A 13127-nucleotide genomic window follows, 5' to 3' on the forward strand; every position below is an offset into this window, starting at 1 on the left:
TGCGCGTCCGGAGCCTGTGCTCCGCAAATGGGAGAGGCCACGACAGTGAGAGGCCCGCATAAAGCAAGAAAAAAAAAAAAAAAAAAGAAGTTATACTCTGAGGAAAATGAAATCATTTTGAAAATTCTAAAGTCATATCCATATAAGACAGCAAAACTAATTTTTTAAAAAAATCTCAGAATTCTGGAATTCTATTATTCAGTTTAAACACACAATATATTCATTATTTAATGTTTAACTTAATTGCACTATAAATTAGTTTTAAGCAATTGCTCAGCATCTCAGGTATCTTAGGGGATATGAAGGTAAGTAAGTTCAACTTCCTCACCTTGAGGAACGTATGGTCTGGTGAGAATGATAGACAATACATGACAAATTATAAACTTAGAACTTCTGGAATCCAAAGATGGAATCCTAAATCTAAAATCTGAAATTAACCCCCAGCATAATTTCTTCCTGAATTAAATGATGCAAAAGAGAAAATTTTATACCCTGCTATCAACTAGCAAATGGTGCCACCCACACATGAAGAGCTTCAGAAAAAAAAAAAAAGAAAGAAAAATGCAGCCACTGAGAGCGAGAAGGAAAGGTTCTCCTTAATTTACTAGGCACATATTTTTTGAATTGGAGGTTATGACTCATTACTGGTTCAGGAAATTAGTTCAAAAGGATATGACTATTATTAAAATGTTAACTAGAATAAAAACTATCAAAATGCAACAAATGGAGTAAGGATTTGTATGGTTGGTGACACTTCTGTTTCACTTTACATACTTGCCGTGAGTCATGAGTAAAATGTATTTCTTACTGTGCGTGCAGTAAAAAGTTCAGATATACAAACCTCGACCAGGTCTGGTGCCCTGTGAATCATTTTCATAGCCCTTCTACTCCCCTACCAAAGCCTGTGATGCCCTTTCTCCTCTCTACTCTCATTAGCATTGTCTGGCATGTGGAGGGGTGACTGTCTATGTACACGATGGTTGCGACCGTTGATGCTATCTTATAGTCTAATATTCTTGAATATTTTAATGGAAGTAGCAAACTAAGTATAAGTTACAATTCAACCACATAAGTTGCTACGATACTAATTATTTAACCGAGTGGGCAGTCAACTGATTGTAGAAAGCGTTTCTTCATATAAGTTCCTATGTATGGAATGTTAGAGTTTATCCCTCTTACAGGGAGCTAGAATACGCTTTGGACATCAACAGCATGGCGACTTTTAATCCATCAGGAAGTCCCATAGATTCTCCTTCCAACCACTTTGCATCAGCTCCACAGACCCCAACAAGTCCCATTAGGCTTTACTGCAATTACCTCTTCCTAGTCTTATTGCTTCTTCTCTTGTTTCTCCACTCCTCTGCTCAAACCCCTCCAATAGATTTTTAAATAAAGATCTTAAAATAAAATGCAAGCTGTTTACAGTGGCCAACATGGCCTGCATAATCTGGCTGTGTCTATCACTCTAACCTCATTATCATGCTTGCACTGGTATGCCAGTTATTTATTTTTCCCTCTTAACTCCAAATTTATCTTTTTTGCTTGCTCTGTGAAAATGGATTCGAGTCCTTTAAATATTTTTCTGTTGACAGCTGGCATGATGTTAAGCGTTGTCAGTAGAGGGAACGGAAGAGGTATTGCAAGAGGAAAGAATTTTGCTTCCTGGTTCTGATGGACTTGCTTGGCACATCCCTGCACTGTGTGCAGCTTCTCCAGTACCAGGCTTCCGTCGTGTCTGTGTGTGTCCAGTGCTGAGCTCCTGCAGTGCACCCGGCTTCCCCAGTGTGCAGCGTCTGCAGCCTGGGTGTTTTTTCTAGCACCGGGCTCCTGCCGCACTCACAGCTCTTCCTGTGCCCAGCTCCTACCGTGATCAGTGGCTAGCAGCACCCAGTGGCCAACAGCTCCCCTGGCACATCCCATTTCAGGAAGTTCTGTAGCAAAGTGCCTCTACTAAGAGGCCCCCCCCGCCCCCCGCCATGAACAGCTTTCCCTAGCACACTAGAGAGTGGATTTCTGACAAGTTCCAATTTCCAGCATGTTCCCCTGATACAGCACCATGCTGACACCTCTGCCATCCAGTGAGGTGTGACTCTGTCCACTCCAACAAGGTCTGGATCTCAGTCCTGCAGGGGCTTCTTCCTTGGGTGTTGTGCCTAAGCTTCAAAGTTGGTGACTGCTCCATTATATCTGCTATTTCTATATGCTTTAGAATTCTCTTTACTTCTTACTAGCTGGTCTCTCATTACCCCAATACCCCAATCCTCTGTTACACTTAATAATTCACTATATTAAACTTGCCCTGTTCAAATTACTGTGTGGTTTCTCCTTCCTGATTGGACCCATCTGGATACAGCTGGTAGCTGTGCTCCACTCACACTGACCTTCTTACTACCCCTGAATACATCACGCTTTTGCCTGCTTCAGAGCTTTTCTCTATGTGGAAATTTCTATCCTTATGACCTAAGCTTTATCTGGGTTCTGTTCCAATGTCATCTTTTCAGAGAGGTCTTTCCTAACCATTATGGGAAATGGCTTCACTCTCCCACTATTCATCTCTTCATCTTGTTCTAATTTTCTTCAAAGCACGTGGCATGACTTGAAATTATATTCTATTTTGTTTACATGCTTATTGCCTGTCTTCATTTATTTGAATAAACTGATAAACTTCAGGAAAAGATTCAAAACAAAGATGGTGAAATCAATGGCTTTTGTACATACAAGCAATAAACATTTTGAAAATGTAAATAAGAAAGGCCTTTTCAGGATTTCCCTGGTGGCACAGTGGTTAAGAATCTGCCTGAAAATTCAGGGGAAACGGGTTTGATCCCGGGTTCGGGAAGATCCCACATGCCGTGGAGCAACTAAGCCTATACGCCACAACTACTGAGCCTGCATGCCACAACTACTGAAGCTTGCACGCTCTAGGGCCCACGTGCCACAACTACTGAGCCCACATGCTGCAACTACTCAAGCCTGCGCACCTAGAGCCCATGTTCGCAACAAGAGAAGCCACTGCAATGAGAAGCCCATGTACATAACTTATTAATACATTCAAATTTAAATAATATTTGACCTAACAAACTGAAGATAAACATCCACTCCAAAAAGTAAGGGGAAGAAAGATCAATTTAACATCAATTGGTATCAGTTTAGGTAGGGAATATCTAACACTCAACATAAGATTTGATCATTGTCCTATATTATGGCTTACAAACCACTGAAAAAAAAATAATCAGTATCAGGATATATTAGGAAAGATTGCACAGGCACTAAACAAGTTAGCCTAGAACATCAACCCACAAACTAAAAGAGAATGGTAATACAAGAATCTGGTGACACTTGGAAACCGCTATAGACAGTACGATAGAACATTTAAAAAAATCTTAATAAACGAAAAGACAAACTATAATCATTGGAATAAATACTCAGTTCTATAAAGATTTCCACTCTTTATAGGTGGAATCCATAAGGTTAATGTAATTCTCTTTTGTGTTCTGTACCCAGTTTCAACGTGTGGAAGTAGGAAGGGAGTGTTTCCCACATCACCAACAATTCTCTGGACGCCGACTGGATGTCCTACAATATAACTCAATTCTGACACCTCCTACCTGGAGACAATGTCAGATTCTACAGGTTAAGGGTTCAGTGCTACAAGACTGCTCCCACTCCACTTCAGATACCAGTCACAAGTCCAGGTTGTTACCAGCGCTTCTGACCTACTAGCTATAGATTGGAGGTTCCCACAACCCCTGCCCCAGGACTTCAGCTTCCAGCTGTAAGTCCAGGTTGTTACCTGTAGTTCTGAACGACTGGCTACGAATCAGATGTTCCCATGGTCCCCTCCTTGGGTTTAATTAATTCACTAGAGAGGCTAACAGCATTCAGGAAACTCATGTACTCACTAGATTATCAGTTTAATATAAAGGATATAACTCAAGAACAGCCAGACAGAAGAGATGCATAAGGCAAGGTATGGGGAAAGGGCACAGAGCTTTCATGCCTTCTCCAGGCTCACCACTGTCCCAGCACTTCCATGTGTTCACCAGCCTGGAAGCTCTCTGAACCCTCTCTTTTGGGTTTTTATGGAGGCTTCATTACATAGGCAGTGATTGATTAAATCACTGGCCATTGGCAACTAATTCAACCTCCAGTCTGTCTCCCCTTTGGGAGGTCAGGGGTGAGGCTAAAATTTCCAACCCTCTAATCACATGATTAGTTCTCCTGGCAGCCAGCCCTTAAGCTTAGATGCTGTCCAAAAGTCACCTCATTAACATAACAAAAGACACCTTTGCCCCTCTCATCACTTAGGAAACTCTAAGGGTTGTAGGATCTTTGTACCAGAAACAAGGACAAAGACCAAATATTATATATTTCTTTTTATAAATCACAATATCACAAATTCTAACCAAAATTCTAAAGGGATTTATCTTTTATAAATCAATAAGACCGTTCTGAAATTTAACTGGATGGATGAAAAAAAGTTTGGGAGTAATCAAGAAAGGTTTAACAGGAAGTATAAAGAGTATAAATTGCCAGATATTAATCTGTGCTTTACAACAATAATATGTAGCCAAGAGTTTAAACAAAAGTTCAGTGGTATAAAATATGGAGCTACAAAAGATTCAAATATTTACAAGAATTTAATATATAAAAAAGGTCATGAATCAAATCAGTTCAAAGAATATATTAGTCAATAATATTGGCATAATTGACTTACTCCTCAGAAAAAAATTTAATTTAACCTTTCTTAATTAGCATATTTTATCACCAAATAAAATCAAGATAGATTAAGATTTAAATGCAAAAATATAAAGCTATAATAATACTAGAAAAAATTTTGGCTATTTGTTTTTATAATCTTGGAATGGAGGAGGACTTTATAAGAATGGAATTGCCCCAAACTTCAAACAACTCAAATGCACACCAACAGGTGAGTGGATAAGCAAACTGTGGTATAACCATTTGACAGAATATTACTCAGCAATAAAAAGAAGAGAACTATTACTATATTCAATAATTACACTGAGTAAAAAGAGTATGTTTTCACTTATATGAAATTCTGGAAAACTGCAAACTAATCCATAGTGACAGAAAGCAGATCAGTGGTTGCCTATGAATGAGGAAAGAGTGGGGTGCAGAAGGGGAAAAATTATAAAAGGCACAAAGAAACCTTAAAGGGGGAGGGGTATGTTCATTATCTTGATTTTGGTGATGTTTTCACAAGTGTATATAACAATATATAATAAGGCAGAGCTGAAACACTGGGATTTTATTTAATTCTGACTTTCAATAGATAAATATCCATGTTATACTTTCAATGGTAGCCATATAATAGAAAATTTCCTTCCAATAGAAGAAAAAAGGAGATTAGAGAAAACTCAAGCAGTTAACAGGCAGAGCAGAAGAGAGAAAAAAGAAACACAAAAAACAGAGTATATAAAAAGCACAAAATAAAATAAAACGGAAAATATAAATCCAAAATGGCAGTTATCAAAATAAATACTGATTACATTCATGGGATAGAAGACAAGAATGTTCACATTGGATTTAAAAAACAAGGTTTAGTCACATGCTAATTAAAAAAGAAAATCCTAAAAGTTGAGGGCACAGAAATTTAGGAAGGGAGAGAATGGGTATAGATATGCAAAGATAACTAAAATGAAGTTGGTGTAGCAATAATGAAAAATAAACTTTGAGGTAAAAGTATTATTAGATATAAAGACTGTCACCATAATGTTAAAAGAAAAATTTAGGAAGCTATGCTAATTCTAAACATGTATTGTACATACCTAACAAGAATGCTACCAAATGCTTAAAGCAAAACGTGAGAGACTTGTAAGGGGAAAATAGACAAATAAATAGTAGTAGTAGTATTTTAACACACATTTCCTAGCAAATAGTAGATCAAGCATACAAAGATTAGTAAGAATATAGGATATCTGAATAACACACTCAACATTATTTTCTTGTACCTTGCAGTGTTAACAAATGAAGTTTCAAAAGAAACTGAAAACTCAACATCTCACATAAACCTAGTACTCTAATCATAGTTGAATTCCAGTAGAAACTAATAGCAAAAAGAAAAGCTCTCATCAGTTAGCAAATTTAGAAATACACTTTGAAATAACTCATGGGTCAAATAAAAAGTTACAATTAGAATTTTTAAAATATTACATGGAATGATAATGATTCCACATATGAAAACGTGTGAGATACAGATAAAGTGGAATGAGAGGAACATTTAGAGATCTACATGCTTATAGCAGGGTAAAGGAAACATAATGAAGTGAAAAATAATGAAGTAAGCATCTACTTCAATAGGTTAAAAAAAAAGTAAATAAACCCCCAAATAGAACAGAATAAAGAAAGATAAAATAGGAGCATATACTAATGAAATATTAAACAAAGATAGATAGGATTAACAAAAACAAATGTTATTTCTTTGATAAAACTAATACAAATTAATCAAGAAATGTAGTGAAAAGTATGATCAAAATACTATCACTGAAAAAGCAGACATAACTAGATATGGTGATGGTTTCACAAACGAGGGAAAACACTGTGAACAATGGAATTAAAAGTCTGAATACCTAGATGAACACATATTTATCCAACCAAACTGATTCAAGAAGAAATTAAAACCTAAATAGACCCACCACCTTTAAAAACTGAACTGTGGTAAATAAAGTTTATTTTAAAAATATATCAAGCCCAGAAGGTTTACAGCAAAATTTCATTAAACATTAAGGAAACAGGTATTTCTAGTTTTATACAAAGTGTTGCAAAGACAGAAAAAAGAGGGAACATTCTTTTCCTGAAGCTATTATAAATTTGCTACTGAAACCAGACAAGAACAGAACAGGAATAGAAAACCAAAAGCCACACTCATTTATGAGCACAATGTAAAAATAATCAAATATTAACAAACTACATCCAGCAACGCACAAACTGGGTTTTCCCCAGGAATTTAAGGGTGATTTATTATTAGAAAATCTATTAATTTACTACCTAAAAAGATTATAGGAGAACATGTCCACATGATTTTCTTAATAGATGCACAAAACCTTTTATAAAATTATTAATTTATTAAAGTCAATAACAAAAATGAGAAAAGAGCTATAATGATAAGACAGTAGAATATGGGTAGAGTTAGGCAAATAGGGAGATGCAACAGAATGGAGAGCCCCAAAATCATACACTCACATATGTGGATACTGATACTGATAATAAAGTTACAAATCTGCAGGAAAATAACTGTTTAAGAAATGCTGAGGGAAAAAATGAGTCATTCAGGGCTTCCCTGGTGGTGCAGTGGTTGGGAGTCCGCCTGCCGATGCAGGGGACACGGGTTCGTGCCCCGGTCCGGGAGGATCCCACGTGCCGCGGAGCGGCTGGGCCCGTGAGCCATGGCCGCTGGGCCTGCGCGTCCGGAGCCTGTGCTCCACAGTGGGAAGGGCCGCAGCAGTGAGAGGCCCGCGTACCGCAAAAAAAAAAAAAAGAGTGGGCCTGCGCGTCCGGAGCCTGTGCTCCACAGTGGGAAGGGCCGCAGCAGTGAGAGGCCCGCGTACCGCAAAAAAAAAAAAAAGAGTCATTCATGTGGAGAAACCACATCCCTATTTCATACCACCATGTATCAAAAAAAGCCAACTTTAGATGAACTGGAGACATAGCAAAGGCAAAACAGAAGAAAACTATGGAGAAAATATTTATAACCAATATGAAAGGATTCTTAAAGAAGATAACATCCCCAACTATTTTAAGAGAGTATTGATAAATTTGACTCTTTCAAATGTAAAACTTCTATTAAAAAACATAAACAAAGTGAAAAGTCTACAAAATATAAAAGATAATTGCAATGTATTTAGCCTACAAAGGATTATTCTTCTCATTAATAAAGAATGCTTATAAATCAGTAAGAAAAAGACAAATAGTTCAAATGGAGCAAAGGGTATGGAAGGAAATTTCACCAGAAAGAAAACCTTAAGAGAGAATAAACATAAAGAGATACTCTACTTGATGAATAATCGTGGAAATGTAGACTTAGACCACAACGAGATATCACCTCACACCCATCAGATCTGTGAGTATAGAAGCCTGAAGACAGTAAGAAATGAGGAGGGTGCAAATACACGGGAATGCTCATACACTGCTGGTAAACCCTTTCAGGGTGCAATCTGGTGATATCTAGTAAATTTTACAGTGTCCCTGCCTTACAATCCAGAAATTCCACCTTAGAGAAACCCTTGTACACAAGGAGACATGCACAAGAATGTTTATTGCAGCAATTTTGTTACAGTAAAAACCTAGAGAACATTCTCAAAGTCAGCCAAAGGAGAATAGGCAAATAAATGCTAGTACGTATATTCATTTAACAAAAATTAATTAGGTGTTATATGATCTACCAGGCTGGGGTGCTTGTAATGTTCTATTTTACCTGGGTGCTGATTACTCTAGTGTATTCACCTGTGAAAATACATAAAACTAACCACTGGGGTGTTGTGTACTTTTCTCTGTGTTTCTTTAGAGAATTTTAGCCAACTAAGATCTTGCACTTTATCAATATAGACTAAATATCCACTATTTATATATACAGAAACTCTATCCATATGTACACTGTATTTTATATAATATACATATATACTGATACACATTTATACAGAACTCTGTACATCCATTATATATAACATAAATATATAATAAATGTATAATGTAAACATTTATATATGTAATTTATATTATTTATATGTATAGTTTTACACAAATGTCTCCTCATCCTCTGGGTGATGTGTTAGACTGTTCTTTCAAAATACTTTATTATCTAACTTTTCATTATGTAATCATTTCATTTAAAAGGCTGAGTCTCAGAATTGTGAATCGCTGAGTTTTCATAAGAAGTATGAGGGTTAGATTCAAAATTAAGGTTCTCCTCTCGGGCAGGATATCTCTTATTTGCCTCCAACCACTTCTCTCCAACCCCATCCACTTTCCACCCTTCTCTACCTCCATGTCCAGAAAGACTGGTCTGTATAGACTCTACAGAAGGCTCCCATGCCTTTGGCTCCAGGGTGAATTCTGCAACAGGAGGCTCCCACAGGAGATGGGAAGAAAGAAGGACAATGATTTTCTCCCCAAGACTCCTCCCTCCCAGAGATCTGCTGAGGTCCTAGGACCGATGTGACCACGGTAGGTCACTGATCGTATTAATCACTGTCTCCCTACAGTTCTCCACAGCTGTTCCCTCCCACTGCCCACTCAGACTTGGAGCCTCCTGGTGGGCCTCCTGACGGCACTCTCCCTGGAGTACTGCACTAGCTCCTGTGGTTTCGCTACATCCTATCTAAACCTTTGCAAATAGCCTTTTTTAATCTCTTCTCAAATTACCAGTCTATCACTCGTTTCCTCCTGAGACCCTGACTGGTTATGTCCCCAAGCCCAGTTGGAGGGAAAGTAACAACCTTGATTCTCATTTCTACCATTTTCCTAAGAGGCCTTCACCACTCTTCCCTCCCACCCACCCCACTCCATTTCTCGTTTTTTATAAAGCATGGACTAACCCACTCCTCTCAGCCTATCGTTCATACCTAGAATAAGGATTTTTTTTTTTTCAGTGCTGTACTCTTGGATTTATAAACAAAAGACAAAGTATGAGGTTGGCTTGGCTACCAGCTGGGTAATTTTAGGTCCTCAAGCATTTGTGACAATCAATTGACTTTTTATAAGAGCCTGTTTTTTTCTTGACTAGGCTGCGGTGATGAAAGCAGACATTAGTAGTTCAACAGATTTCCATCCCCCCCAATTGGACTAGCTCTCTTTACCCTTTACCTTTTGCCCCACACCACAGTGTCCCCAAATATTTCTAGTTAGTAAATTAGTTTAGGAAGTTCCATAAATAATTTCAAGTCCCTAGAGCAGTGTTCTATATAGTGATATGTCAATGTACTGCTTCTGTGAGAATATGCACACTCCCAAGTCTTATCCCAAACTTAACTAAACCAGAATTGCTGGTGATAGAACCCAGGAATCTATTTTAAACAATATCTCCAGGTAATCTATTTTTTTTTCTTATTGAAGTATAGTTGATTTACAATATTGCATTAGTTTCAGGTGTACAGCAAAGTGATTCAGTTTTGTATATCTATATATTTTTTCAGATTATTTTTTGTTAGAGGTTATTACAAGATATTGAATATAATTCTCTGTGCTATATAGTAAATCCTTGTCACTTATCTATTGTATATATAGTAATTTGGATCTGTTCATCCCATATTCCTAATTTCTCCAGGTAATTCTTAAACATTCTTAATAAGACTGGAGGGCAACTGCCCTAGAGAACAAATAATGCATGACTTTTGTACTTTTAAACATCCAAAACAATTCCTATATGGAAACACTATGCAATGATATGTTTGTAGTTTTGTCCCTGAGGGTGCCAGATGACTATATTTCTGTCTTTACACACAAAATTTATTTGACTGAAAGTAATTACTACTGTACAGTTGAGTCTCATAGTTATTAACTACTTACTAACAGATCAGTTCTGCTGATAATCAGATCTTCAACAGCAAGACTCCACCAATATACGGCTGCAATCAGAGACTAAAAATGAGTCTATAACTTAGGCAATAAAAATTTGGTAAGTAAATTCACATTTCAGTTGCTTAATATTTAAAGAGACTCTGAAACAAGAATGAAGTTAACAGGCCATTCTATAGCAAATATTTATAACATGAAGTACCTTCATTTTATCAAGTACAAGTTTATTTGGCTTAAAAATGTGAGCTACACTGGGGTGAGTAGTCAATAAAAGGCAAGAATAATCAATCATGTTTTTTTCATTTAGGACAGGATTATCAGACAATCAACTTGTCACTAAGTAACCAATAAGTCATTTTACTTAACTAATCAACTATCTACTTAATTAAATGTGAGAAAAATTTTACATAAGTGAATAAAGATGGTATGGCGACAGCTCATTGTATGAGATGATAGGAGAGTTATTTCCAACTCTAATATTCTATGATTCTGTAAGTTATTTTGCAGAAAAAAGTGAAAATTTTATGAAAGTATGAATACAAGTTTTTTTGTTTGTTTGTTTGTTTGTTTGTTTTTTTGCAGTACGCGGGCCTCTAACTGTTGTGGCCTCTCCCGTTGCGGAGCACAGGCTCCGGGCGCGCAGGCTCAGCGGCCATGGCTCACGGGCCCAGCTGCTCCGCGGCCTGTGGGATCTTCCCGGACCGGGGCACAAACCTATGTCCCCTGCATCGGCAGGCGGACTCTCAACCACTGCGCCACCAGGGAAGCCCATGAATACAAGTTTTATTCTAAATGGTATAAGTAAAAGTAATGAAGAGAAGTATATATACAAAAAAAATGTTTGTATCTACCTGATGAGCTCATGGATAATTTTCAATTTTTTAAAGATATTTTATACCTTTAAATTTTTTCCTATAATTAGCACACACTTCTTTGATATGTGTAGAATACATTATGACCAAAAAAAACTGTCAAAAAAAGGTAGGAATTGCTTTAGTGAATTTTCCAAGCAACTATGGCTTTAAGGAAACCAAGTTATTATTAATTAGGGTCGGGAGATCCTAGTAGAATGCATCCGAAGCAAAAAAACACTTTGGAAATAACAGACAATCTATGGAGGAATAGAACTGTGGAAATTAGTCCTGACCCAATGCAGTATTTAATGAAGCAGAAATTAAGTCTATGCATATGGTAATTAAAGATGAAATCTGACATTAATTTTAAAAAACTAGCTACCTGTTCTCTGACTGCAGAGTTCCAGGAAGAGTGATGTTCGGTTCAGTCAAGGTCAAGGCAAAAGAGATGGTAAATTGGATTTCTCTGATATAAGAGGACAGCTTTTGTTCCTAGGATATTTGCATTGTTTTGTTATTAAGGTTCTCTTTATTTCTGACTAATACATGAACTCCTCCAATGCAAACACATTAACATTAGCATTTTCTGAAAGGTCTACCTTGTGCCTCATTTCCATGGCAACCACTCCCTGCAGCTAGGCAAAGAGAAGACATAACTCATTTTTTCTGCAGCGCCACTGAGTTCATATCTAATTCACACGTGAGGTTTATGTGTGCTATGGGTGACTGTGTGCATATATGTGTCGATGAATGCATATACACATAGATGACTGACTGTGGCAATATCAGAGAACAGGAAAAACAATGTCCTTCCACAAAGAGGAAACCTTGGACATTATAGTTGGTTTTGTCTTTATAGGCAAATCAGAATAAAGCCAATAACACTGAGTTTTGGCAGAGGAAAGAAAGATCATTTGTTATTTATATTTGCAAATTTCCAATGCTTACTATGGTTGAGAAAAATTAGGTAAGAAATATAAGTTCCTGGGTATTTTATGACCTCAATATTTCACCATAACATTGTTTTTCACAATTGTTTAAAGTCAGGCAGAAGCATAGTATTTGAGGTAAGAAATCACTTACATTTAAATTAAATTAAACTCCTTGGAATGTGTGTAGAACAGAATTAGTAAAGAAGAAATATGAGAATACTTAATGACTGATATAAAGAAAATACAGATATCTAGTCATAATAATTATATATAAAATGATGGTGACACTGTAATCATTATTATTTATTGTAATTAGCCTCCAAAATAGCCCCCAATGATCCCTGCCTCCTGGAATCTACACCCTTGTGGAGTCTCCTCTCACACTGTACTAGGGTTGGTTCGTGTGATACACAGAATACAGCAGAAGTGATGGCATGTCACCTCGGGGACTAGGTTATAAAAGACACTGAAGATTCCATCTGGATATTAGGTTATAATAGACAGCGAGACTTCCATCTTGGTTTCTCACCCTCTTTCCTGCGTAACTTGCTTTGGGGGAAGCCAACTGCCAGGTCATGAGGAACTCAGGAGGCCAAGATGTTGAAGAACTGAACCCTTTGGTCAACAGCCATATGAGTGACCTTGAAAGTAGACACTCCAGCCTATTCAAGTCTTCAGATGACTGCAGCTCTGGTCAGTATCTTGAGAGACCCTGAGTCACAACCACTTAGCTAAGCTGTTTCTGGATTTGTGATTCTCAGAAACTATGTGAGATAGTAAATTTCTTTCATTTTAAGCTGCTAAGAAA

At 37.2% G+C, this 13127-nt stretch overlaps 1 protein-coding gene across 1 annotated transcript in view; it reads right to left on the reverse strand.

Annotated features, from left to right (window-relative positions):
- The window catches only part of LOC103072412 (protein unc-80 homolog), a gene marked incomplete at its 3' end in the record, with an annotated part of 220293 nt that overhangs the window by 180962 nt on the left and 26204 nt on the right, over positions 1-13127 (reverse strand). The window lies entirely within an intron of this gene.

This window comes from Lipotes vexillifer, unplaced genomic scaffold (assembly GCF_000442215.2).
Source record: "Lipotes vexillifer unplaced genomic scaffold, Lipotes_vexillifer_v1.1 scaffold1330, whole genome shotgun sequence".
Classification (NCBI taxonomy): Eukaryota; Metazoa; Chordata; class Mammalia; order Artiodactyla; family Lipotidae; genus Lipotes; species Lipotes vexillifer.